The sequence below is a fragment of the Myxocyprinus asiaticus genome, chromosome 15 (assembly GCF_019703515.2).
Source record: "Myxocyprinus asiaticus isolate MX2 ecotype Aquarium Trade chromosome 15, UBuf_Myxa_2, whole genome shotgun sequence".
Taxonomy (NCBI): Eukaryota; Metazoa; Chordata; class Actinopteri; order Cypriniformes; family Catostomidae; genus Myxocyprinus; species Myxocyprinus asiaticus.
Genome location: NC_059358.1, coordinates 37,780,830 through 37,807,273, shown reverse-complemented (window position 1 = coordinate 37,807,273; position 26,444 = coordinate 37,780,830). Strand labels below are relative to the sequence as shown.

Sequence of the window (26,444 nt, the reverse complement as noted above, 5' to 3'; positions counted from 1 at the left end):
GTGAGCATATGATGCCTTAAAATGCTGCCACTATAGGCAGCTCTCTAGGTTTTGGAACAGAGAAACTGTCACCAAAAACAGGCTGAAATGGAATCCAAGCTGAAACCGATAAAAACACATTAATATCATATGACGCTGCCATAATGACAACCACATTTGTGACACAAAGGCTGTTTTGAAGAAAATGTGGGACTTTTCTCTTTGTCCGAGTTAGCCTGAGGGACTGCTGTATAGAGGGTTTGCTCTTCCACTGCTGACCTTCAGAGAACCAAAGGACAGAATAAAACGTATTATAAGAGCGGGAACACATAATTAGTTAAACATTATTAACTTCAATTCAAGGCTTAACTGAGTTAGGAAGATCATCAGTGTAGCTGTCTAATCTACTTGCATGCACATATATAAGGGCATGAAAAATGATTGAAGCATCATTAGCATAAAGAGACTTTGAGAGGCTCAAACTGGTTTTCCGCAAGCAGAACCCATCTATTATTGGGAGCAATTCTGCCAGACTTTAGCAATACCCAACTGTTCCAATCAGCTGAGACCAACAATGGAGACTTTGGACTAGCGTGCAAACTAATTTCTCCAATCCAGGGTAACGGTCAACTACTGCACTTCCATCACTAGGGATTTGAGTAGCAAAAAAAACAGCTGTCTTACATACATGTGTCTCTGCACAGCGAAGGCAAATAGATGTGTACATCCCTGCCTTCACAATAGGACAGACGACAGGCCTAGCTGCAACGCTCTTGATAGCTAAACTAGGTTAGTGATCCGTGCAGGTGTATATCCAGATGAAGCGCAGGATACAGGGGTCACCATTAGTGGGGTCATCCTCCACCTACGGCCTGACAGACCTCTACATCATCAGCCATGTGCCCCCTCCTTCACATGGGTCCCATTCCAGGCACGCTAATATGGCTAACAGTGCCATCAATAGTCCAGTGCAAGCAAAGGCCCAGCTGATTACGAAAAGATGAGGGGGAAAAGTGCTTAATGACCCCTAAATTCCACTTCAAGAATGAACAATGGCCAATCGATAATGAGGCAATGAAATTAAAACCCTACCGACAGAATGTGAATGTTTCATTCAAACGCTAAATGGACTTCATGCTAACTGAATGCTAAATGTGACTCCTTAAAAAGCACATTTATGGCAATTTATGGTCTGTTTGGTGAGGATGCATTGCAGATATTACAGCATTGCAATTTAACAAGTGACAGAGAACATCCTCTCATTTATTTTATGTTTAAGTTGCAATCCTCATAGAATTGGGTTTGACCCAAACACAAGATGCATATAACCCTAACTTTAAAGGAATATTCTGGGTTCAAGTAAATATCAGTTGACAGCACTTGTGGTATAATGTTGAATACCACAAAATGTAAGTTTGACTTGTTCCTCCATTTCTTAAAAAAAATAATTCATTAATAAAAACAAAAAGGAACAATATGGGTTACAGTGAGACACTTACAATGGAAGTGAATGAAGCCAGTCCGTTAACATGCTCACCATTTCCCAAGTATAGCCACAAAACGTACACAATATGCATGTTACCATGATTTTAGCATGATAAAATTGCTTACTAACCTTTTCTGCATAAAGTTATTTAAAGTTATTAACTTTGTTGCCATGACAACATAAAGATGCAAACCGAAAAACTTTACAGATAAAATACTACACTATTTTTAACAGAACAACTAAAATAATTGCTATTATAAATTATAAGCTTCACATTTCTGCCTTTTAATCTTGCCTCTCTGGTTTTCCACAACTTCTGGGAGTAGAATTGCTTATTTTATTTTTATTATTATTTTTTTTTTAATCAGTCTGCTGTGCAACAAAGTCATGTTTTACTTATTTGTAAGATTTGTGATATCAAATATTTAGTTTTGATGTGTCGCACCCAGGGGTTAAACTGGGCCGGTACGGTCCAGAATGTCGTTCCAGCACCTTTGATTCCTAAAAGAAATAAAATGCATGTTTGACAATCCATTCCATTTATTGTATTCTCTGATGTGGTTTTTGTTTGATCTAACTGACACATTCCATCTCTATTTAGCAAGTGTACTTGTTCGAAAATAGTTTAAGTTCATTATGCTTTGCTGGTAGAGGCAGCATATTCGAGAGCAGTATGAGACCGCACCCCCCCGCATATAGACGCATGTACCGATTATGTATCGCGCTGTGGTCCGATCTCTGTTTTAAAGATCAACTGATATGCAATAGCGATGTTGCTTAGTTTTGTTAAAAAGCTGTATACACTAAGAAGTTTTGCATCTGGAATCACTTGCATCCGAAGCGACATCAACATAGATAAATAGGCCTATATCACACAATTTGAGATCAAAACACCATTTGACCAACACACTGTAAAAGGGTTCACAGTTATTTGTGTATTTATGTGTGAATAAATATATATGATAATTCAGGATTTATGGTTTTTATTTTGCAAATATATGGGTTTCACTATTGAAAATGTTTTTTTTTTCATGCCACAGTGAATAATTTTAATCTTTTATAATTTAATGCAAATGTTTTCATTACAAATTATATTATCAGAATAACAATTTGAGTAAAAGGTAGTTGTGTAGAAGGTGTTTGATTTCCCTGTTAAGAACAATGTGCATTTACTTTTAAATTATAACAATTAGATTTAAATTTAGCATGTTCTATAAGATGACCCCAATCCAGGGCATGAAGGTAACTTGTAAAACTGACTCATCTGAAAGAATGGGACATCAACCCATTTCAGGGATCCCCCACCTCAGAAATCCCAATTTAATCCCTGGTCACACTGCACGCATACAATGTAGACACAGTGTAACTGCAGGTTACTCATGGTTGCCAAGCAACATTGCAAATTTGCTTAATAAAGCTGAAGTGAAAAATTGCTTAATAAAGCTGAAACTTTTTTCGGTGTTAACTAGAAATTTAAGATATTACATTTATAAGCCATTTGTAGGTTCATTTTCTCAAAAACTGTAAGCACGGTGTCTTTGTGGCACTATGAAAATCCCTCTGTTTGTTTTGAACAACCCGTCCAGCCCAACACAACAGCATTGACCAATGGATAAATTGGGTGTGGGAATATCAGTTTGTTTAACGAAAGACGGGACATATTTGGAAGGCTGTTTGAAAACAATGTTTACTTTTGCAATTCCATTCAGTGGTACTAGTGGCACAGCGGTAATTATAAAAAAAAAAAAAAAAAAAAGAAAGTCATATTTGTGCATATATCAGCTGATAATGTGATAGCTATGTGATAATGCCATAAATGATAATGTATTTCTGTTTTAAGTATTTTGTTTTTGAATTGTATTATTGGTATGTGAAGAAGCTAATTTTGAATTGATGCCAAACTTACAATTTGTTTGCTGTAAATAATCTTACTTTATGGTTTATATGCATCAAATACAGTTCCTAATTAAATATATGTTATGAAGGTAAAGTTATGCCCAAGAGCTTTAGCTTCAAATTTCCATGCAGAGTGCAACCGTTGGCTGGTAAAAATGCATTATTTTTTATGTGCAAATATAACACAAATGCAATGAGAAAAGAATGCATGCAGATAAATTCAATAGGTGTGACAATTGGAAGGGGAAAAAAAGCAGAATTCTAGAACATTTAAATCAATTAAAATTTTAAGAGTTTCTGGGGATAGCCAACATCCCTGAGGATGCCAAGCTGATTCAGGCAGCAGTTGTTATTGCATCCAATAAAGCAGATTTTTAATGATTGATTTTCAAGTCAAATTTGTGTTATAAATATCAATCACAGGACACAAAGAGACTTAAGTTGAAGGTGTTGAAATTTGTGGTAATGTCACATTTCTTTGCCAAAAGAATGTCTGTGAATGCTTTATCTACCCAAAAACAGGGAAAATGCAGTTTTGTGCAGAAGAAAGGGTGGGGTCTAATTTTCTTGCCCTTCCAAAAACTGGTACAACAGTCATGAGGGGGGAGGCAAGGATTTACTGACTGTACAGCTGGCTTTGGATTGGAACACAGCCAATGGGAACTTGCAAAACTAGCCAAAGCCATAAGCTAATGTTTTTCACATTACACGTGATTACAATGCAGAAATCGCTAAAATCAGCATCTGCATGGATTACTGCAAAGGAGGGGGTAAGTTTACATGGTTTGCTTGTGACCCTTGCACACTCTCGCTGTAATGATATGTACGGACATTTGTCAAGAGTATATATTCACTAGGGATGTGCATTTTGGTCATTTTGCCTGCTTGAGAGCTAGACAGATAGTTAAGTTCCATTTATGTTATTTTGCTTAATTGTTGGTCAGTGTGCAACCGCTTTTCATTCGGAATGTTTGGAAAATATCACACATTTTAAAAACAACTTCCCAAAGCCCTGCATTCTGTTCCATTGCATCAGCTGCATGTCTTCTAGCAGTTGCTGAATGCAAGAACATGTCAGAAACAGTATAAGAGGCAGGAGATGGACTACTCATAGATGAACGAATGGGAGAAATTGCAACGCTCAATATAGCGGCTGTTGTAATGGTTCAATAATGCTATTTTTTTGTTTTGTTTTTTTACTCTATATCGCCAATGCAAATTAACTTAGCTAAAATGTCCGTTTATATATATATGTTTTATGTAATTTTAGCTGAAAATGTTCAAATCAGCATCAACATACATGACATCACTGTTGTCAGATTATTATTTTTTATTTAATGTTTTTAATTGAAACTTAATATTAACTAACATTGATATCTATGTCTTCCCCTATTCATACAAAGAAGAGCTGTACTTGTATGCATTGCCAAGACAGAAAATAGCCGCCTTGGGTGTATTACCAAGATGGCCACCGAGTAAACAGACTTGAATTGAGCTTAATGGGACTTTCAATGTGTCCTGTGTGTGCACCCCCTAGTCATCTCCAAACAGAGTAATGAGTGTTGTTGCTGCACCAAACAAAAAAGGCACCTGTTCAATATTTGAGTTCAGCTGTCATCCCAATTCAAACCAAACTGTAATCTAGCCAAACCACCTAAAAATGAAACTGTAACCAACAAAATTTAAAATGAAACGGTCTGAGGTTGAAAAAGTTGCTGAAGTCACACAATTGTGTGTTTTCATGAACAACCATTGCAGTACTAGATTTCTCGAGTACACATGCCCATTCCTACTATACACAGTTCAAAGATTTTTACAGTATCCCACGAATGTAAAACCAGGAATACAGGATTTTTTTTTCTTTGCATTGACTGCATGTGGCACGAATCTATTTAGAAAGTTCACACGTTGAGAAGTTGAGATTTACCAGAACTGTCCTGGGTTGTCAGAGCGAACCACTACCATAAGTGCCTGAAAGGCCTACAGCCCTGCTAGGACAGCGGCAAGGGCAAAAGGGCCCATGGCCTTCAAATACTTGCTTTTATAGCAATAGCGAGGTTCTTGAAAAAAAAAAAAAACACATTCCAGCTGCCTCAGGGCTCAGTAAACAACCTGCCTGCAATTCCACCTAACCCTTATGTGCTGTCGTAAAATAAAACAGCCGTGTTATCAGTGATCTGGGAATAGCGGGGGGGCGGGATTGGGGTGGTTGAGAATGAGACAAAAGACTAATATATTCTATACAGCTGCAAAGAAAGGCTTGCAGATATCCATATCGGGGGGAAAAAACAATGCTGAATGCATTGTTTGCATTGTAATATACAGTATATTTCTAAGAAGTCTCAAATATTGTATAAAGTGTATACAAGATCAAATAAAGAATGTGAAAAATCTAGTGATAATTAACAAGCTAACTTTTTGCAGCCAATTTTCATGAAACAGGATATTTAACAAGTGAAAAAAGTAGGTACAGAACTTTATTGTATCATCAGGTATTGTTTGGATTATGAAAAGTTGACGTTGCATATCAGAATGGGCCCAATTGATTTGATGGTTGAAAAATAAGGTGACGTCAAACGAAAAGCAAAGCTGTTTCAGCTGCAATCACAAGTTATTCCTTTTTGATTGCAGGCATTTATTTTTCCTTTGGAAAAACATGCATTTATTCCATTTCAATTGTGCATTTATCACATGCTTTAAAAGGACTTTCGGTGCATTCAAGGAATACATTTCATGATTTGTTGTGTGTTCCTCAGAATTGATAGTCATGTTCTACCTACAGAACTACATGAAGTTAATAGCGTCAATTTAAATTTCATGTTGACTTGGATAGCGCTAAAAACGTCTGTTCTCTGTCCTTCACTTTCGTTGCAGACAGACATAACAGCATTCCACATCGCAAAACATTTTTTTTTTTTCAATCAACACTCCATCAGGGTCTACAAAGTGTTCATGCTAAGAGTGAAAATATGTCACAAACATGCACACACTGAACCATCAGTAACGGTTGTGGATGAGTGAGGCGCTCCATTACGCTTTAATCACTCTGGGAGTAAATACAGGGCAAGAGATCTGAGGTCTGAGACACTGATAAGTGGTGGCTGAATGAAGGATGGAGCGTCTAGCCGAGAGAGAGAACCATCAGTGCCAGTTTCAGTGCCAGACAAAGAGCGCTCTATCTCCAACGGTCTTCAAATGTCACGCCTGATGTCAGAGTTACCTAAAAAAAAGTTAATTAAAAGCGGAGTGGCCTCACTCCTAAGACAGACCGACACAGAGGTGGCATGAAGCTTCAAGCATAAGACTTGTCTTGTTTGAGCTGATAACGTTCAGACCTGATTTGAATGCACATGAAATGCAAGATGTGAACTCTGAAAACAATGCCACTTTGACGGAGCCAGTGTTCATCCTGCATGGCCTTATGCAAAGCTGTGTTTTATTTTAGCTGACAGATTTGCCTGTTTAACTTCAGCTAACAGCACTTTAATAATTTACAGGCAGTAAAAGTCAAGTTCAAGAAGTGCATCTATGATGACGTTTCAGTGACTGAAAACAATATGTGAATGAACTAAGCATTTTAGCAAAGAAACTTCCTTAATTGTCTCATTAATGAAAAAAAAAAAAAAAAAAAAAAATCAATAAGAGTGATGATTATAACATTTTTCAAAAACTAAAAAAAATAAATAAAAAAAAAAACACTGATTGCTGCACTTTCAACAGATTATTTTCAATCCATAATGATTGCAGTAAAAAGAAGATGCTTTCACAAAAATAAAACAGATATATGAATAGTATATAATATTATAGATCTATATAAAGTATCTCATACATAAAATGAAATACAAATTCAAGTTGTTATGCTTCATACTGTCTCTCTATATGGCTTAGTGTATATAATGCTGGCAAGTATATATTTGACAAGTGGATGAAATCTCAGACAATGTGTCAAGAATGTTACAAGATGCTTCCCCTAAAAAAAAAATATATATATATATATATATACACACACACACACACACACAGGACCAAGGAGTGTTTGGAAATGTGACAGTTTCATTACAATTAAGCACATGATGTGTATATAACTTTAAAATGAAAAAAAAAAAAAAATTATATATATATATATATATATATATATATATATATATATATATATATATATATATATATATATAATTTAATAGCATTACATTAAACTTGTTAATGAGTTTCTAAAGAGAATTGCCATTGTGAATAATGGGATGTAAAAAGTTTAATTTTCTTTAGAATAGAATATAAAAACAGTATTTATTTGTTTTTATTTTATTTTAATTTCATGGTGAAACAGATGACCTTTTCATTAGATTAACCCAAGTAGAACGTATTCCTGAATCAACATCTTGCGCTGGTCTTGTAACAACATTCTAGTCAAACAAACACAGCCCTAACCCTATCCTTAACCTCAACCCGAACCCAAATCTCAACCATAAAATCGAATTGGTTAATAGGAATATTACTCCAGGTCCAACAATGATCAACATCATTGTTTCATCATCATCATTCATTAATTTTAAAGTTATATACACACATCATGTGCTTAATTGTAATAAAACTAATGTCACATTTTTTTTTTTTTTTTTAGGGGAAGCATCATGAATATGTTGTGGAATACCATCTTGGCAAAATCACAGTAAGTGTGTGTAGTGCCTTCATTAGAACACTTATTTAGTAAAGACAATGCTCCTTTAGGGCAAGCTGAAACATCAGAGCAAATTAAGCATGACATGGCTGAGTCCAGACTAAGACATCTAATGTAATGTTGCCACACTCTCTACTTTGCAACCTGACAGCATTACCAGAGGGAGTGTGGAACAATCACAGACATTCCTTAACAACTGAGAAAAGTTCTGCATTCTATTGGATAGCTATGTGTGCCAAAATAAAGTGATAAACCACAGCAGCAATTAACCAGGTATGTTTGCATTGTGTGACAGAGAATGAAAGAAAAGTTTATTTCATAATGATCAAATCAGTGTCATGAATAGTTCTACACATGTATTTGCAAAAAATAAATAAATCTGCAAAAGAAAGAAGGCTTTTTAGATTTCTTGAAAACATTTTAAAAAAATAATAATAATAAATATAGCTGCGAGCAGCAATTAACGGGGTTCAAGCGGTTTAAGGTCTTTAAGCACATGCGTAAAAACGTATTATGTTTTATTTAGCAAGCATGTAACCACCTAGATCACAGATGGAATAGACCATTTACAGACAATATAGGCAATTTACTAAAGGAAATACATGGTTTTTAAAGCTTTTTAAAGCTCATAGTGCCACCTATGGTCCGATCTCCATAAAAGTCTGCATGCTTGATTAGAATCATATGTCGCATGTGCTCAGCTAATTTGGTGAAGTTCGTTTGTTTAGGAAATATGGGCTTATTTGTACACTTGACCACGGCCATTTTCTAAATGACACTGTTATAGCTACCCAAAGGGTAAAGTTCCAATTTTTTTATTTTGTTTTTATAATTATTGACCTAGAGACTCCAGAGAATTGTACTGCACTGTACTGAAAAACCTAGGACTTCTCACAGACCTCTAGGGCCAGGAGTCGAACAGGCCCACCGAGTTTTGTGCCGATTGGCCTCCGTTAACCTTGTCTAATAGGTGCTCAAACTTCATTGGCCGATGGCTGCCATGTTTTTTTTTTTTTTTTTTTAGATACGCCAGTGTCCTCATAGACAGTCCTGGCACCTTGGACAAAGACACTGCATGCCGATTTTCAACTCAGACTAATGATTGCGTAGTTAGCGCTGTTTTCATGTTTCTTTTTTCCCTGTTATAGCGCCAAGTGGCCAAACTCTGCAGTTTTGAGCTCATACACGTGTACCGAGTTTGGTGAAAATCTCATTTCGGTCGGGCGTTATAGTCATTTTAGTAAAAATGTCCCACCCTTTTCAAACGATTTGGCACCCCTTTGCGACCATGAGTCGAAATTTCAACTTTTTTTTTTTTATATAATTATTAATAATCAGTCTCCAGAGTATATTTCTGCACTGGTTTGGTTCCGATTGGCGAAAAACCTAGGACTAGTTCGCAAAAGTAGGTTTTTAACATTATCTAAAATATTTACCGAACGGTTTGACAGACACCAATGCTTTTTGAGGCAAAGTTGTTTAGAATGAGAAGAGCTATCAGGTGATATATATATATATATATTACTTGTGTTTTTTCACAACACTACATTATATACAACCATTAACACCTACAAAAATCATGATAGCACCACCTAGCGGCCAATTTATTTAAAAACTTTGCACAACCCTCTCAGACCAAGAGTCAAATAGGTCCACCAAGTTTAGTTCCGATCAGTCATTGTTAACCTTGTGTAATAGCTGCTGAAATTTGATTGGCCGATGGTGGCCATGTTTTTCAACATACGTGAATGTCCATATAGACAATGATGGCAGCTGAGGCAAAGACAATGTATGCACATTTTTAAGTCAATAGGATTAACGGTTTCATAGTTAGAGCCAATTTCATGCTTTTTTGGTATTATAGCGCCACCATGTGGCAAAACCGTGCCAACTTGTCTGGGCGACCAAAGATTGACCTCTTACATAAGCATACCAAGTTTGGTAAAGATATCTCATTTCCTTCAAGAGTTATAGCCATTTACATTAAAAAAACCCTATGTTTTCACATACCGTAGCTAGCTCGAGTCGAAAGTTCAAACTTTTTTTGATAAATTTTGATATTGAGACTCGATAGAATAGTTTGGCCCCGATCGGACGAAAAACCTAGGACTAGTTCGCAAAAGTAGGTTTTATGAAAAATCCAAGATGTTGGAAAATTTTTATAGCCGGAAACAAAATCGGAGATATACATTGTTTGTTTTGAGCCAAGGATTCCAAATGGTATAAAAGCACTTGAGTCTACGACAAACGGTCTAGGAGTTATGAGCAGTTTTGTGTTTTTGATCGCTGTAGAGCCCCCTACTGACCAATTTGGCCTAGTCCGTGTTTGAGTAGCGAGCAATACTACTACCATCTGACCAATGGTAGTAGTTTGCTCTACCCGATCAGTTTTATGGTGGAATAATAAAAATCATAACAATTACAATAGGGTTTCAGCGCTAAGCGCTTGAACCCCTAATAAAAATTGTAACAATTACAATAGGGTTTCAGCGCTAAGCGCTTGAACCCCTAACAATAATAAAAATCTCAACAATTACAATAGGGTTTCAGCACTAGGTGCTTGAACCCCTAATAATAAAATAATAATAATAATAATAATAATAATAATAATAGCTTGCCCATGCAAAGGGTTGTCCTGTCATGAGGGTTGTCATATATTGCTATGTGGTTACTAAGCTGTTCTGAGTGTTTTGCATTGCTATTTGCAGAAGCAGTGTGGTTGCTGGCCTAAGTAAAAAGTGCCCACCCCCAACTCTGCATAATATTCTATTCCATAGATGGCTTCAGTCCAGTAGTTTCCCTTAAAGTTACTGATGAAAAAGTTTGTTGACAAAGTTTTTTTTTTTTTTTTTTTTTTTTTTTTTTACGCGGTCATGAATTAAAATGGATGGAGACAAAATGAATAAGACACTTCACGACGATAACTAAACTACGTAATTCAGGGTTAGGGTTAGGTTTTTTTTAAAACTTACGGTTGACGAAAATTAATGAGAAAAAAAACACTGCAAGTTCCCCCAATTAGAAGACTTTAAAATATAAATAATATAACTGCCAAAAGGCAAGATTAATCTACAAAGAAAGGACTTCACCAAAAATTAGATTACTGCTTTAATGGTATTAATAAGAAAGACATACAAGCACTTGAATTTAACAACTGCCCTGCACTGGTCAGTTCAGGGAGTTTTGGGGTTAAAGATCTTGCCTTTGGGGTTTACAAACGCCACTACACCATGACATGACATACCACATGTTACTCCCTCTCAGAGAAGTCTGCCCTACCACCAATATCCACCGTGTTGTTTTCCTTCAAAGAGCAAATCTCTTAAAAGATGCCTACAGGGTATCTATGATGGGGTCAAACCGAGTGTCAGAGGAAGTGTGGTATAAAGACAGATCAGTAGCTCAAACAAACCACACCAAAAATACCTGACTCAGGAAGTTCTCACAGAGAAAATTTTCACAGAATCAGCTCACACAGCTTAACAAAACCAAAAAGATCAGTTTCCAAAACAACATGACTCACTTAAATTACATTTTGATTGAATCACTGATTGTTCCAAACAGCACACTACAAGACTGAAGGACATCAACGTATGCACAATTAAAGACACATTCAAAGATCAATTACAAGATCATTCTTGTCCCCGAGGGTAGTTATAAACCAAAATTTTGTTCTCACACAAAGTCCTGTATAAAGCAACGTGAGAGTTGATTCTAGACAACGTCCAGAAACAACATGGAAGGAAGAGCTTGTGGTCATTGCTGATTTTCACAGAACAGGAAAAAGACAAAAAAATAAATAAAATAAATAAATAAGGATGTGATAGTGATTGGGGAATTGTGGGCAGCAATGTTAAATTGTTTTGTTTCACTTTATTTTGTGTTTGGCTCCATCTTTTCAATGCCTTCTTTCACTCTCTTGAAATTTCATTGGCTATTGCTCTTTACGTATCATCTGTAGGAAAAGTGCAGACACTTGACAACTGGTCTGCCAGATTTCAAAACAGTTTGACATCAGTTTGCTTTGTTTGCTGAATAGTGGCAGACTTCTAACATAAAAGGCAAAAAGCTTCAATACTGCAGTGTATGCTTGTCTTAAAAGCATTTAGGAGTTCCTGAAGTGCTGGAGGAAAAGAAGACTTTGACTATGATTCACATGCACGAAATTACACCAATTATACTTTATAATTTAAAAGCAGTGGCAGGCCGTGCATTAAAAGTCTAGGCCTTCAGTGTGATTCATGCCATTAAGAAAACACAGTTTCACAATGAATAAGACACCCTATGCCTTTGGGCATCATACATTATGTCGCAGCTAACTAGTAATACCAATTGACATTTTAAAAACACGTCCACACATGAAAGCCAGAACTTGAAATGACACCTAATGCTCAAGCAAGCCTGATTTTAACTGCAGCATGACTCTTTGTAAAATGAACGTCTCCCGAACAGACATTCAAAAATCATACTTTTTCATATGAATCTACCAAGGAGGTCTATAATACCTGGAAAAATCTAATAGTATTTGTGATTTAAATGTTGCTTGCAATACATTTGTTTCGTCAGGGTACACGGTTATGCTGCATTCCATTCAAGTTGGATGTGGGATATTCCTACTTGATATCTCCGACCATAAATGCATTCCATTCCCCAATATTCGGAAGTGCAACGCTCCCGTTAGCTTAGCAGAGGTTTGACTCTCATTAGAGATATCTCCTAGCAACCCAACTGAAACAATGCTGCAGCGATAGCATTTGTGCTACAGGTGAACGATTATCAAAAGAGATTATAATGGTTTCTAATTTAAACAAGCTTTAATATCATGTAATGCGGAAATTAACTCATTTATCGATATTATTTAATAAAGTGAATGTTTATCAATTACTGTGTATATCTCCTGAGTGTCGACATGTTTGTGTGACATCATGCCCCTGCATCTTGGCGAAATCAGAGTTGAGAATTTCTGCATGAGCCTACAAGTTGTAATTCTGACTTTAAGATGCATTCCATTGCACTATTCCTAGTAGGAAGTTGTAAAATCCAACTTTCCGAGTTGAATGGAACACAGCACTACTTTTCAAAACTTGATCCGACACTGAATGCTCAAGCAGCCTAATTTACACTTAGAAAACGCCTGATGTTGCTATAACAATGCAAAAAGCACTTCCCAATTTGCATGATTAATAAATTAAGCAATCACACGGTCATGCATATCATCTCATGTTTGTAAATCCATAAGGATCTCTTTCTCAATGGTGATAGCGGCAGTGATGACAGTCGACTCGTCAACAAGATATCGCGCTCTTCGCTTTCAAATTATGTCACTTAAAGCGTGATTGCGTCACTCAAGGCCAGCTTGAAGGCCTCGACCGGGACATATCCTAAAAAAAAAATAATAATCACCCCCACCAAGAACAAATAAATCAATCTGATTGGCTGATGGATCTGACAATCTGACTTTAGTTGCCTATTCATTTGCACTGTTGAGGGATTCTGCAGAAATTATGAAAGCCTGACGGGGTGGAGCTCAAACTCACGTGCTGCTTCGGCTAATGAGCTTTGCTTTGGGCATGCGATTTGTGAAACAGCTGTCACACTTCACTTGTAAGCATCAAGGAATATATTCTGACTGGATAAACTTTGTTTTTCTCTATTTGTTTGTAGATTAATTAAGAGTGGAAAGCGATTAAAAATACATATGCAAAAAGGTGATTGAGAATGAAAGGATGAAAAATATTAATTTATTTGGCATGTTAGGCCAGCAGAGAAGGCTTTGCTGGCCCTGAGAATTTGCCACTGTTTAAAAGCATGTAAGACCATGTAAATGCCTAAAACGGTGTTCTTTTATCAGGGCAAGGTCATACAATAGACCAATTCGGGCGGTAATTGTTGAGGACGTGAGGTTTTTCCAGCATTCACAGGGGATAGTTAGTGATTTAATTGCCGTCAGAATCCAAAATATCTGTGTTTTTCTCCCACCACCAGCGAGACAATTCCAGACCAAATTAACTACTATTTTTTTTTTTTTTTTTTTAAACAAACATCAAGGCAGTGTGTTAATTCAATTTCCATCTGAATCCACATATCTGAGTTAAAAAAGCAGGAATCAATTCAAAAGCCTTTTTGACCTCTGCCAAGTGCTGTACGGTTACTGTATGACAAGATACACGGTAATGTGCAAGTGTATATTTAATACAATGAAGGCTTGCATCATAGAAATGTTGGAAAGTATTCACATTAATACAGTTATGTCGCTGTTCCACCACAGTGCGCGGGGATCTTTCATAGAAGAGAAAAAGACGTTGCGTTAACCTTAACTATTTTCCCAATAATTTTCACATTTTCCTTACTGTATGTGGTATATGTGGGGCATCTCTCTCCCTATGTGCTTGTGTGTGTGTGTGTGTGGGAGAGAGACCAAGCAACTGAGATGAAACACTCTCGTCTTAGCGCACCGTGTTCACTGTATTTATGTGTTAGCGTAATTTCAAATATATTTGCATAGCCATTATTTGAAAATTAATTTGCACAAAACACAAAGGATGCAGTTTGTAGACTGAGGAACTGTCTTCTGCTATCGCTATATGTAACAAACGCAATTGAAATACCATCCATGAATAGTAGGTACACACCTCAATGCTTGACTAGTGGCAGAACTAGCCGTTTGGTCGACTACATGGTGAAACCCCTACAAATAATACATGTAACTTACCATATGAGAAGCAAATTTATGGGTTTGTAGTATCACAGAACTTGCTTAATTGAGTTTTTTCACAGAGGAGCCATGTAAATATACTTTTAGAAAAACAATAACTGTCCGAACAGGGCTAATGTTAAGGCAAAAAAAAAAAAAAAAAAAAAATCAGCACACATAAAAGCACTTTTCCACCATTGGGTTGAACGGTAAACTAATTGTACTCAAGACAGAGAACCTTGGGGAGGGTCAAGTGACGCCATGCGAGGAGCAGACATACGAGCGACGAGCTCTGCGCACTTTGCTAGTTTTTTTATTATTTTCATGTAATAATCCAGTGAGATTCAATACACCCAGTTACATATTTGTTCCTTGAGGTAACATGGCAAAGAAGTCCAAATCCTCGGGCTCTGGAGACATTAAAAGACACTTACGTGCTCAAGATTAAACCTCTGATGGGCCTGCTGATCGTGGACTCGATTTGGATGGCATGCCGGGAGAAAAAAATCAAGTATCAACTGTCCAACATGTCTGTGATGCTGACAGGCCATAAGCTGGAAATCGAGCGAGCTCACAGAGTTCCGGCTCGAAGATCGTCTGAGGGAAACGGGCCCCGATCAATTCTGGCCAAATTTTTTAGATCATCCGATAAAGATCTCGTGTTGCGCAAGGCAAGGAGCAAAGGAATATTTTCTTGTTCCCAGATTTTGCAAATTCGACGGGAGAAACGCGATCGATTCAAGGAGTGTAAGAAACACTTACATCAATAGAAGATGGCTTTTGCACTGATGTTTCCGGCTAAACTGAGAATAGATATGTCCGCAAACTTTTTACGTGACCCAAACAAACACTGTCCTTCATAAAAACATTGGAGTGAGTAAGCCATTTGATGTTTCTCATGTGAGTGGATTGACTCGCTGTACATACAGTGCATCCGGAAAGTATTCACAGCGCTTCACTTTTTCCACATTTTGTTATGTTACAGCCTTATTCCAAAATGGAATAAATTCATTATTTTCCTCAAAATTCTACAAACAATACCCCATAATGACAACGTGAAAGTTTGTTTGAAATCTTTGCAAATGTATTAAAAAACAAAAAAATCACATGTACCTAAGTATCCACAGGCTTTGCTCAATACTTTGTTGAAGCACCTTTGCACCAATTACAGCCTCAAGTCTTTTTGAGTATGATGCTACAAGCTTGGCACACCTATTTTTGGGCAGTTTCTCCCATTCTTCTTTGCAGGACCTCTCAAGCTCAATCAGGTTGGATGGGGAGCGTCACTGCACAGCCATTTTCAGATCTCTCCAGAGATGTTCAATCGGGTTCAAGTCTGGGCTCTGGCTGGGCCACTCAAGGACATTCACAGAGTTGTCCCGTAGCCACTCCTTTGTTATCTTGGCTGTGTGCTTAGGGTCGTTGTCCTGTTGGAAGATGAACCTTCGCCCAAGTCTGATGACAAGAGCGCTCTGGAGCAGGTTTTCATCAAGGATGTCTCTGTACATTGCTGCATTCATCTTTCCCTCGATCCTGACTAGTCTTCCAGTTCCTGCCGCTGAAAAACATCCCCACAGCATGATGCTGCCACCACCATGCTTCACTGTAGGGATGGTATTGGCCAGGTGATGAGCGGTGCCTGGTTTCCTCCAGACATGACGCTTGCCATTCAGGCCAAAGAGACCAGAGAATTATGTTTCTCATGGTCTGAGAGTCCTAGAGGTGCCTTTTGGCAAACTCCAGGCGGGCTATCATGTGCCTTTTACTGAGGAGTGGCTTCCGTCTGGCCACTCTACCATACAGGCCTGATTAGTGGAGTGCTGCAGAGATGGTTGTTCTTCTGGAAGGTTCTCCTCTCTCCACAGAGAAACACTGGAGCTATGACAGAGTGACCATCGGGTTCTTGGTCACCTCCCTGACTAAGGCCCTTCTCCCCTGATCGCTCAATTTGGCCGGGCAGCCAGCTCTAGGAAGAGTCCTGGCGGTTCCAAACTTCTTCCATTAACGGATGATGGAGGCCACTGTGCTCATTGGGACCTTCAATGCTGCAGAACGTTTTCTGTACCCTTCCCCAGATCTGTGCCTCGATACAATCCTGTCTCGGAGGTCTACAGACAATTCCTTGGACTTCATGGCTTGGTTTGTTCTCTGACATGCACTGTTAACAGTGGGACCTTATATAGACAGGTGTGTGCCTTTCCAAATCATGTCCAATCAACTGAATTTACCACAGGTGGACTCCAATCAAGTTGTAGAAACATCAAGGATGATCAGTGGAAACAGGATGCACCTGAGCTCAATTTTGAGTGTCATGGCAAAGGCTGTGAATACTTATGTACATGTGATTTTTTTTTCGGTTTTTATTTTTAATAAATTTGCAAAGATTTCAAACAAACTTCTTTCACGTTGTCATTATGGGGTATTGTTTGAAGAATTTTGAGGAAAATAATGAATTTAATCCATTTTGGAATAAGGCTGTAACATAACAAAATGTGGAAAAAGTGAAGCGTTGTGAATACTTTCCGGATGCACTGTACACTCGACTGTCTGAGGACAGGTTCCGCCTAGCGGCTGGAGTTTGTTTTGTGGAATAACACTTCTCCTTCAAGAAACTTTTGCATTGACGGAGGATCGCTTTTGCACTGGGGTTCCCGGCCAGATTGAGAGTAGATGCTGGGGATGGCCACAAAATTTCTACATGCCCACACAAAGGATGTATTTTATAAAGTTGACAGACTGAGTAAGTCATGGTGTATTTTTTCATGAGGCCTCCGAGTGAATTTGACTCGGGACGCCCGTTTTGTTTCTTTTTGTGCTGGTTCCACCTAGCGGCTGGGGTTTGTTTTGTGGAATAACACTGCTTCGGGACATTTGTGGATGAATCTGTTCATTCTTTGTGCTCATGCCTCCTGTTGGCTGGAGTTTGTTTTGTGGAGTATTTTTGTGGGACATTGGAATGATTATGTCATCTGCTGCACTCATAAACAGGCGGCTCACTGAACACTTGTTTGTCTGTCCAAGGAAACTGAACAGATATGGTTGGAATTTGTTTTGTGGAGGAACACACCTTCGAGACAGTTCTGTGAATGAATCTACACGTTCTTTGTGTTTATTCTGCCTATTGGCTGGGGTTTGTTTTACAAAGTATTTTCTGTTAAGCAATTTTGCCTTACAAAATTTGTGCAGACACCAGACTTGAGCAATCCAATGCCAAAGTTGTCGTGGGGGCTCTCGTAGGCGTACATGGACCTTTTGAGTTTAGAGGGATTGACGCTGGTTGGCGCTGTCGTGCACGGGGTTAATGCGCACTTTTTTTTTTCTGTTTGTTTGGTTCAGGGGGGAGTTTGGGGTTTAATTGTTGCACTAATGTTGGAATGTGGTCAGTATAATCTTATTTTTGACAATTTAGTTTGTCTATTATATCAAAATGTCAAATGTTAAGGAATAGTTAAGTAAAAGAAGGAAGGTTATTTATTTTCTTAAGCGTAAGAAATGTGATAGTGTTTCTTCAAGAAACGCATCTTTCCCCACAGGAAGCTGAAAAAATTGGTAAGATATGGGGTGGGCATGTTTTCTTTAGTGCTGGCTCATGTAAGAGTAGGGGAGTCATTACATTGTTACGTAAACATCTCCAATTCAAATTTCTCAAACAGATTAAAGATAAATTAGAGAGAATCATTATTGTTTTAGCACAAATTCAGGGGCAAAGGTTGGTTTTGGCTAATATTTATGCACCTAACGTTGATTATCAGGGCTTTTTTTATTGATCTTGAAGGGAGGTTTGCAAGCCGCTGGCACCCCTCATGATATAATATTGGGAGGAGACTTTAATCTTTTGATGGACTCAGTCCTTGATCCTAGTGAAGCAAAAGTGTGTAAGCCACCTAGAGCAACATTGATGCTTCACAGGATGTGTAAAATCTTGGTCTTGCAGATATTTGGTGACTTTTGAACCAATCTGGTAGGGACTATACATTTTTGTTCATCAAGCCATAAGATTTATTCTAGAATAGATTTTTATTTTATTTTATTTTATTTTATTTTACATACAAGTCCCTCATTTCATCTGTTGTTGATTGCTCAATTGGAAACATCTTAGTATCAGATCACGCCCTGGTGAATTTAGAGATGTTGCCACATATGGAGAAAAAGAAATCATATAGTTGGCGCTTTAAGGTATCTCTGTTGCAAAATCCTGATTTCCAACAAATGTTAAAGACGGAAATCAATGTTTATATGGAGACCAAACCTTGGAGGAGCGTGACGAGGTGATTAAGGCCTTACCTACAGGCAAGGCTCTGGGGCCAGATGGTTTTGCTGCTGAAATGTTTTTTTTAGATCTTATGCTACTGAATTGGCTCCACTTTTGTTAGAAGTTTATACGGAATCATTAAAGAATGGAAAGCTACCCCCAACCATGACACAAGCCTGGATCAGTCTGATTCTTAAAAATGACAAAGATCCAAGCGAGTGTAAAAGTTACCGTCCAATTTCCCTGATCCAGCTAGATGTAAAAATTGTCAAACATTCTGGCTAACCGGTTAAGTAAAGTTATTACATCTCTTATACATATAGATCAGGTGGGGTTTATTCGGGGCCGTAGATCTTCTGATAACATTAGACATTTCATCAATATCATGTGATCAGTAGCGAATGATCAGTGTCCGGTCGCAGCCATCTCACTTGACGCTGAAAAGACGTTTGATATGGTAGAATGGGATTATCTTTTAAAGATTTTGGAAATGTATGGGTTCGGGAGTATGTTTATTGGTTGGATTAAGTTACTTTATAGACACCCTGTAGCAGCGGCACAAACAAATGGATTAATTTCAGATTATTTTACTCTGTATAGGGGCACTCGGCAGGGTTGCCCTGTTTCCCCATTATTGTTCTGTCTTGCCCTGGAACCATTAGCAGCCACGATAAGAAAGGAGGATGATTTTCCAGGGGTGATGGCGGGAGGTGTGGCGCATAAGCTTCTGCTTTACGCAGATGATATTTTATTTATCTCTGACCCTACTAGATCTATGCCTTGCCTCCACATAATTATTAATTCATTTTCTAAATTCTCAGTATACAAAGTCAATTGGTCTAAATCCGAAGCTTTGGCTCTGACAGTGTACTGTCCAGTAACGGCCTTCCAGCCAGGTGCCTTCCAGTGGCCCAAACAGGGCATTAAGTATTTGGGTATTTTATTCCCAGCAAATTTGTCTGATCTAGTTAGAGTTAATTTTGACCCTTTAATAAAAAGGTTTGAGCGATGTGGACAGGTGGGCTTCATTACATTTATCGATGATTGGGAAGATTAATGTTATTAAAATGAACTGTATTCCAAAATTCAACTACCTGCTACAGTCACTCCCTATAGATGTCCCCCTCTCTTATTTAAAGCAATTTAGCGAAGTCCTTCATTTGGATGGTAAACGTCCCAGACTACATTTCAACAAATTACATAGGCCGATTGACAAAGGTGGGCTAGGCCTACCCAAGATTTTGTTTTATTATTATGCGTTTAGTCTCAGGCATTTGGCTCATTGGTCGCTTTCACCTGAAAGAGCCCCTTCCTGGTTTTCTATTGAACAGGAAGTCCCTATTTCACCATTGCAAACTAACTGGAGAAGTTAAGTCACACCCCGTTATTTCACATTTGCACGTGATTTTGACAAGAGTGGCCAGAGTATTTAATTCGGACATTTATTTAAATGTTGCCTCAAGCATAGGGCTGAACCCCAAATTATGTATCAACAAGTCCCCTTTCTGTTGGTCAGAGTGGATTGTGAGGGGGGTTACTACACTCGGCAACCTGTATGAAAGTGAAGTGTTTTGATCTTTTGAGAATTTGGGTCTTCATTTTGGGATTCCCAGATCTCAGTTTTATAGGTATTTACAGCTGTGCCACATGCTCTGTACTGTTTTTGGAAGTAGCAGACACCCCCCTAAGGCGGCAGGTGCTTTGGGAGAGGTAATTGCTGCTTTTGGAAAAGGTCATGAGGCATCAGTGTATTACTCCCTGCTAACTCAGAGTCTGGGGATGGAGCCTTGACTTCTCTCAAGAGATTATGGGAGAAAGATTTGAATTTGGTATTGGAGGAAGGAATGTGGACTAGGATTCTAAAAAAATGTCAAGTCTGCATCTAGAGATGCAAGGGTTCACCTTATATAATTTAAGATTTTACATAGATTTTATTGGACCCCCTCTAGTTTATATAGGCTCGGTCTTAAAGCCACACCCACCTGCTGGCGATGCCAATCAGAAGTTGGAGACACAACCCATGTCTTTTGGGGGTGTGTTAAAATCCAAGATTTTTGGTTAAAGGTTCAGAATTATTTGTGACTTTATGAGCATTCAAATATTACTTTGTCCCAGACTCTGTATTTTGGGTGATGGGGCGGAAATAAATTTGGGGGATAATCACATTAAAAACTGGGTTCAGACCAGTCTCATGATCGGCAGCCAAATCATTTTAAGGGGTTGGAAATCGAATGGAGCGCCTTTTTTTCGGAGTGGTGTGTGAAAAATGGGGAGGGTAGCTGCATTTGAGGAAGTGGTATGTAGAAGGCTGGGGTTTAGGGACTTATTTGTTAAAAAATTGGGCAATTATTTAGTTTTTTGGGGGGACTCTTGGGGAGGAGATGTGGAGAGTGTAGTTTAGTTTAATTATGTATGTTTATTATTATTATTTTTTATTATTATATATTTATAAAAAAAAATTGGGTTGTGTGTGTGTATTATATGGGACTATCTGTGTATCTTCATGTGGCCATGTGTGTTCTGTCTGTCGCAGGCCTTCATTTAAAACAAGAAATTTAAATTCTAACTGTTGAGCTCAATAAGTGGTAAAGGAGTCAAAGGATTAGGACGCTGTTAAATTCACCTCTCGCCACGACTCAAGAAGTCTGGTAGATAAGAATGGTTCGAACTTCACACTAACTTCAACTACTATACAACTCGACATTTAAAGGAATAGTTTAGCTAATCATATTTGATGACAGGAACTAACTGTTGTATAAACAGGCTTTTATGGGAATGTCTTGATTGAGAAACTTGATGTAGCACTTCATTTAATCCGTACACTATTCAAACATCAAAACCAGTCAAATTATTTAGCCTGGTTACCATAGCAAAGACCCATAATTATCCCTGGCTCAATGATGAGGGCAATTTTATATGGTGAGGACAGATGGTACATGTCCACACACTGAGAAATTAATATAGCTAAAACCTGATTCAGGCAAAATCTGCTGCTCAACAGTGTTGATCAATGTATATCAAGGTGGCTTGGTATTAGGGGTGCACCGATCTTCGACCTTGTAAACAAATTAAACAACAAATAAAGATGTAAATACAAATCTGAGTATAAGTGATGTTGCATGAGTCGCGACAGTTAGACGGTGCATGGAGCAATTACGCACAGTTTTCACTAACTCCAACATGTGCGGTCTCCACTCCAGGTGTATTCAATCTCTCATCAGTCACTTACCAAGCGCTATCTCTTGAGAACTCTGAGATATATGTTTGTCACAGTACCACTAATATCAGTTTTACCTTCAATAACAGCACAGTGTTTAATAATTAATAAATAATTATTAATGATTTGTTTTACAACAACACGGCAAACACTGTGTGTGTGTGTGAGATATATATATATATATATATATATACATACATATATACACACACACACACACACACACACACACACACACACACACACAAATAAAACAAAAATCAAATACTAATGATTTCTCACTTAAGCGGTTTTGGAGATTATAATAGATATATTTATCTTATTTTTAAATGTATCTCTGCTGTGTGTGATGTTCTCATGGTGTTTACAAACCGCCAGTATGTCACAATGAAATTGAATAGTGACAAAATGATTATTCATAAATGTTTTCATTTGAAATAAATGTTATCATTTCACAATGAATGTAAATTTAACATAACCGCAGCATATAAATTGTAAAAGTGCAGCAAAGGGCACATTAAAGAGAAAATCAGTGATCAGATAGGTATTGGCTTATCTGTGTTTTAAAAAAAAATTAAAAAAATAAAAATAAATAAATTGGTGATCGGTATCCACCTCAAATTTCATGATTGGTGCACCACTACTTGGTATACTTAGTCTGCAGTGTAAAATCTTTAAGCAAATCAGAGAGGTCACAACCCTCTGAAAGGGCATTAGTGTCTCTGAGTATCTTTTTAAGATGCTTTAGGAAGAGATGAGGGTCAATGCATAATTACCATCAGGCTAATGGTGGGTTGCAGACTGACCTTAATCCAACACACCCAGTAGAGCTCTTTCAGATAAGCATTATCACACAGATAATTGCTTTCAATCTATGAACAACCACAGAAGTGCACACAACTACACGCTATACTAGCACAAACACCATTTGCTTGGTAATTCCTCAGGAGAGCCATTTAATACACAAACTTTGCGGGGCAAGAAAGAATCACTGGGAAAATGGAGAAGAAATACACAAAGTCCCAAAACAGCATGTTCTTTTCCCAGGAAGGTGCTCTTCTGAGTCTCAAGGTGCTTCCATTTGCATCTCATTTGTTTCTAAGTGGAGCTAAGAGACGAGTTTCTAATTAAGCCACTGGTATGCTGGGGAATTTGTTGAGCGCTGTCGAACAAACGGGCAGATTAGAGGTGGCAGATGAGAGCGAGAGAGCAGGCCTCAGGTCTGTTTCATTCCCTCAGGAGCCCTGCAAACTGTCTAACACTGAAGAGGAGGGTCTGTCAACACACTCCAGGTAACTCGTTCCTGCATTGGGAGTAAGTTCACCTTATGCTGTGTGTGAGTTGCAGATGTGTAAACCAAGGATACAACCAAATGTTCAAAATGGAAATGTACACATATTGGAAATGAAATATATATATATATATATATATATATATATAAAATCTCTGCTGCTCAGAGATTGCACTCTGATTCTGGCCCCCATGGTCAGAGGGGTGCCGTCTCTGGGGCTCACCCAGACCAGACCTGCTACACTTACCCTTTGCACACCACTGCCATATCCAACTGGGCTTGTTTTACTTGTATAGTCACCATGTTGGTGTTGAAATGGGTTCTTTAAAAAAGATGTGTCTGTTTGATGTTATTATCTATTTTTTCTTTAAAGAATCTTTTAAGGTGTTAATTTTTCTGTTAATATGAATAGAGCACTATAGTGGCTGGTAAAATTATATAAAATCACTTTTTATTTTACATTATGCTTAGAAATGGTTTGAATATTGTGGTTTTATTGCTACTTAACAGTCTTTAACTGGACATTCTGATTCTATATATTTAGGGTAAGTGTAGCAGGTCTGGTCTGGGTGAGCCCCAGAGACGGCACCCCTCTGACCATGGGGGCCAGATTCAGAGTGCAATCTCTGAGCAGCAGAGTGCTAAATTGGGTGAAATAGCTCACTGACCACTTTATACTCTCAACAGCACATCAGCACCACTGCTGCCATCACGGCCGTTACTGCATATAAGCAGAACACAAACACACACAGCACAACACTAAGAGACACTCATCAGAAACATGGAGTATGACACTCTGATCTGGACTAGCGGAGTAAAATTGTTTTCAAAAGACATGCTGGGGGTCACGCTAAGCATAATAGCATGGGAGGGGAGAGAGATACAAAGAAAAAGAGAGCTAGGTAATATATAAAAAGATAATGGATCCCTACAAGAAAAACTGTGAAGCCCCAGAGTGCAACATAGAAAAATTACCATTTCCATCCCCGCACAATGTTTTCTATTATTCAAAATATAATTATGCACCTGTATCTTTTTCAAACAACATACAAAACCCGGAAATCCGGAAACCCCAAAACAAAGCAAAGCAAAGCAAAACAAAAACACACAAAAAAACAAACAAACAAAAACAAATCAACAAACAAAAAAAAAAAAAAAAAAAACATACAAAAACAGCACATCAAAACACAACACAACATACAGTACAGTTTAACATGCAATAAAATATTCTTGAAGAAAATGTGAGTGCTAGGGTGTTTTAGGGATTGTAAAGAGTACATTTAAAAATATTGCGAAGCTGTTAAAGGGTGTTCTGTGTGGTTGCTAGGGAGATTGCTTTAGGTTGCTTACTGGCCCAAGTCAAAGAACACACAACTTTGTCTCTGAAATATTTTGGTCCTTTCATTTGGCCCGGGTTCCTTCCTCTTAGTATGAGCAACAGTAAGAGTGATGCTTGCTTTAAACACCACTAATAAAATGTATTGTGTCTTACAGATTAAATTAAAATGTACTCTCTACAGAGGCAACCCACATAAAATCTGTGAATCTGGAATTGCAATCTATTTAAAGGTCTCTTCAGTTCTCACTTCAGAGGTCAGTGTTTTGCAGAGGATGCATCATACTGCTCTCAAGTTTCAGATTTGAGTGTGTCTGTGCAACCACGTATGTGTGCAAGGGTTTCTTTGTGTGAGATGAAGGATTCATCCTTTTAAGGGCAAATAATGTGGACAGTTAAGACTTTCGATTTCATAAATGCTTATTTGATGTCTGCATCATTGCTGACCTTATCAAAAAGTTTGGTTCTGTACTGAAAATAAACTGAATTACATTTTTCCCTCTGAACTAGATTGTGGCAAAACTGGTAGGGGGAGAACATGAACTTATAAGTTGTTCCTTAAATTAAGTTGTTCTTTTGCATAGAGTGCAAATGAATGGGAATCACAGCTATAAAGCAAGACTTCCATTTAATTACAACTTACATTTTAGGTTGTTCCTCACACAAAACTACTTAATGGCTTCAGAAGACTTGGAACATAGTGCATGAGTCATATAGACCAATGCTATGGTGCTTTTTTTTTTTTTTTCCTTATTGGAGGCTTGACAGCCCCTGGTCAAACACTTTATTAGTACAGAAGAAAACAGCTTGGTATTCTTCTCAATTTCTCATTTTGAGTTCAATGGAAGATAGAAAGTCATGGTTAGGAACAAAATTAGTGTGAGTAAACAATAACAAATTTCATTTCTGGAGTATTTCTGATCTGTAATTCACACAGATCGTGACCAGACTTTGGCCCGGTCAGTTAAAAACATGAAAAAATGATCCTGAAATCACCTGAGCGTTGTTTGGATTGTCAAGTGCAGAACAGTACCTGTTTTTTTGTTTTTTTTCCCCCAGATCTGGCACTACGGGAGATCACATTGTTCAATCATCACCTCAGACCAGAGAGTATTTACCTCATGCTACAAGAGCCATTTAAATGGCATTTGATGAACGTGAGGCAGACTGTAACGTGCCTATTAGCAACTCCTCCTGATTAGCCACTCTACTGTAAAGACCTGATTGATGGATTGCTCCAGAGATGTTTTTCTTTCGAGAAGGTTCACCTACATATAGGGACTCTGAAACTGTTTGAAAAGCCATTTGGTTCTTGGTCATCTCAAACCTCATTTGTTTCAATTAATTTGCTCTTTGGAACCTATTGGGAATGTATTGGCATTTGCTTCAGTTTTATATAGTGTATCAGTATATTCTGAAAATCCAGTGCCTAATGCATATAGTATATCCTCACATAGTTTAGCAGGTGTATGGAGTCAGTCTATTTGGATACAACTGTCACAACTTGCAAATTTGATGCAATTTCTATTAAATGGTCTGTTCCTTTTTTTTTTTTTTCAACATGACACAAAATGTCACAATATGAGAAATGACTAATTATCTCCAAACGATTCAA

At 37.8% G+C, this 26,444-nt stretch overlaps 1 protein-coding gene across 1 annotated transcript in view; it reads right to left on the bottom strand.

The window, feature by feature from the left end:
* The window catches only part of LOC127452731 (threonylcarbamoyladenosine tRNA methylthiotransferase-like), a 560,218-nt gene that overhangs the window by 303,816 nt on the left and 229,958 nt on the right, over window positions 1-26,444 (bottom strand). The window lies entirely within an intron of this gene.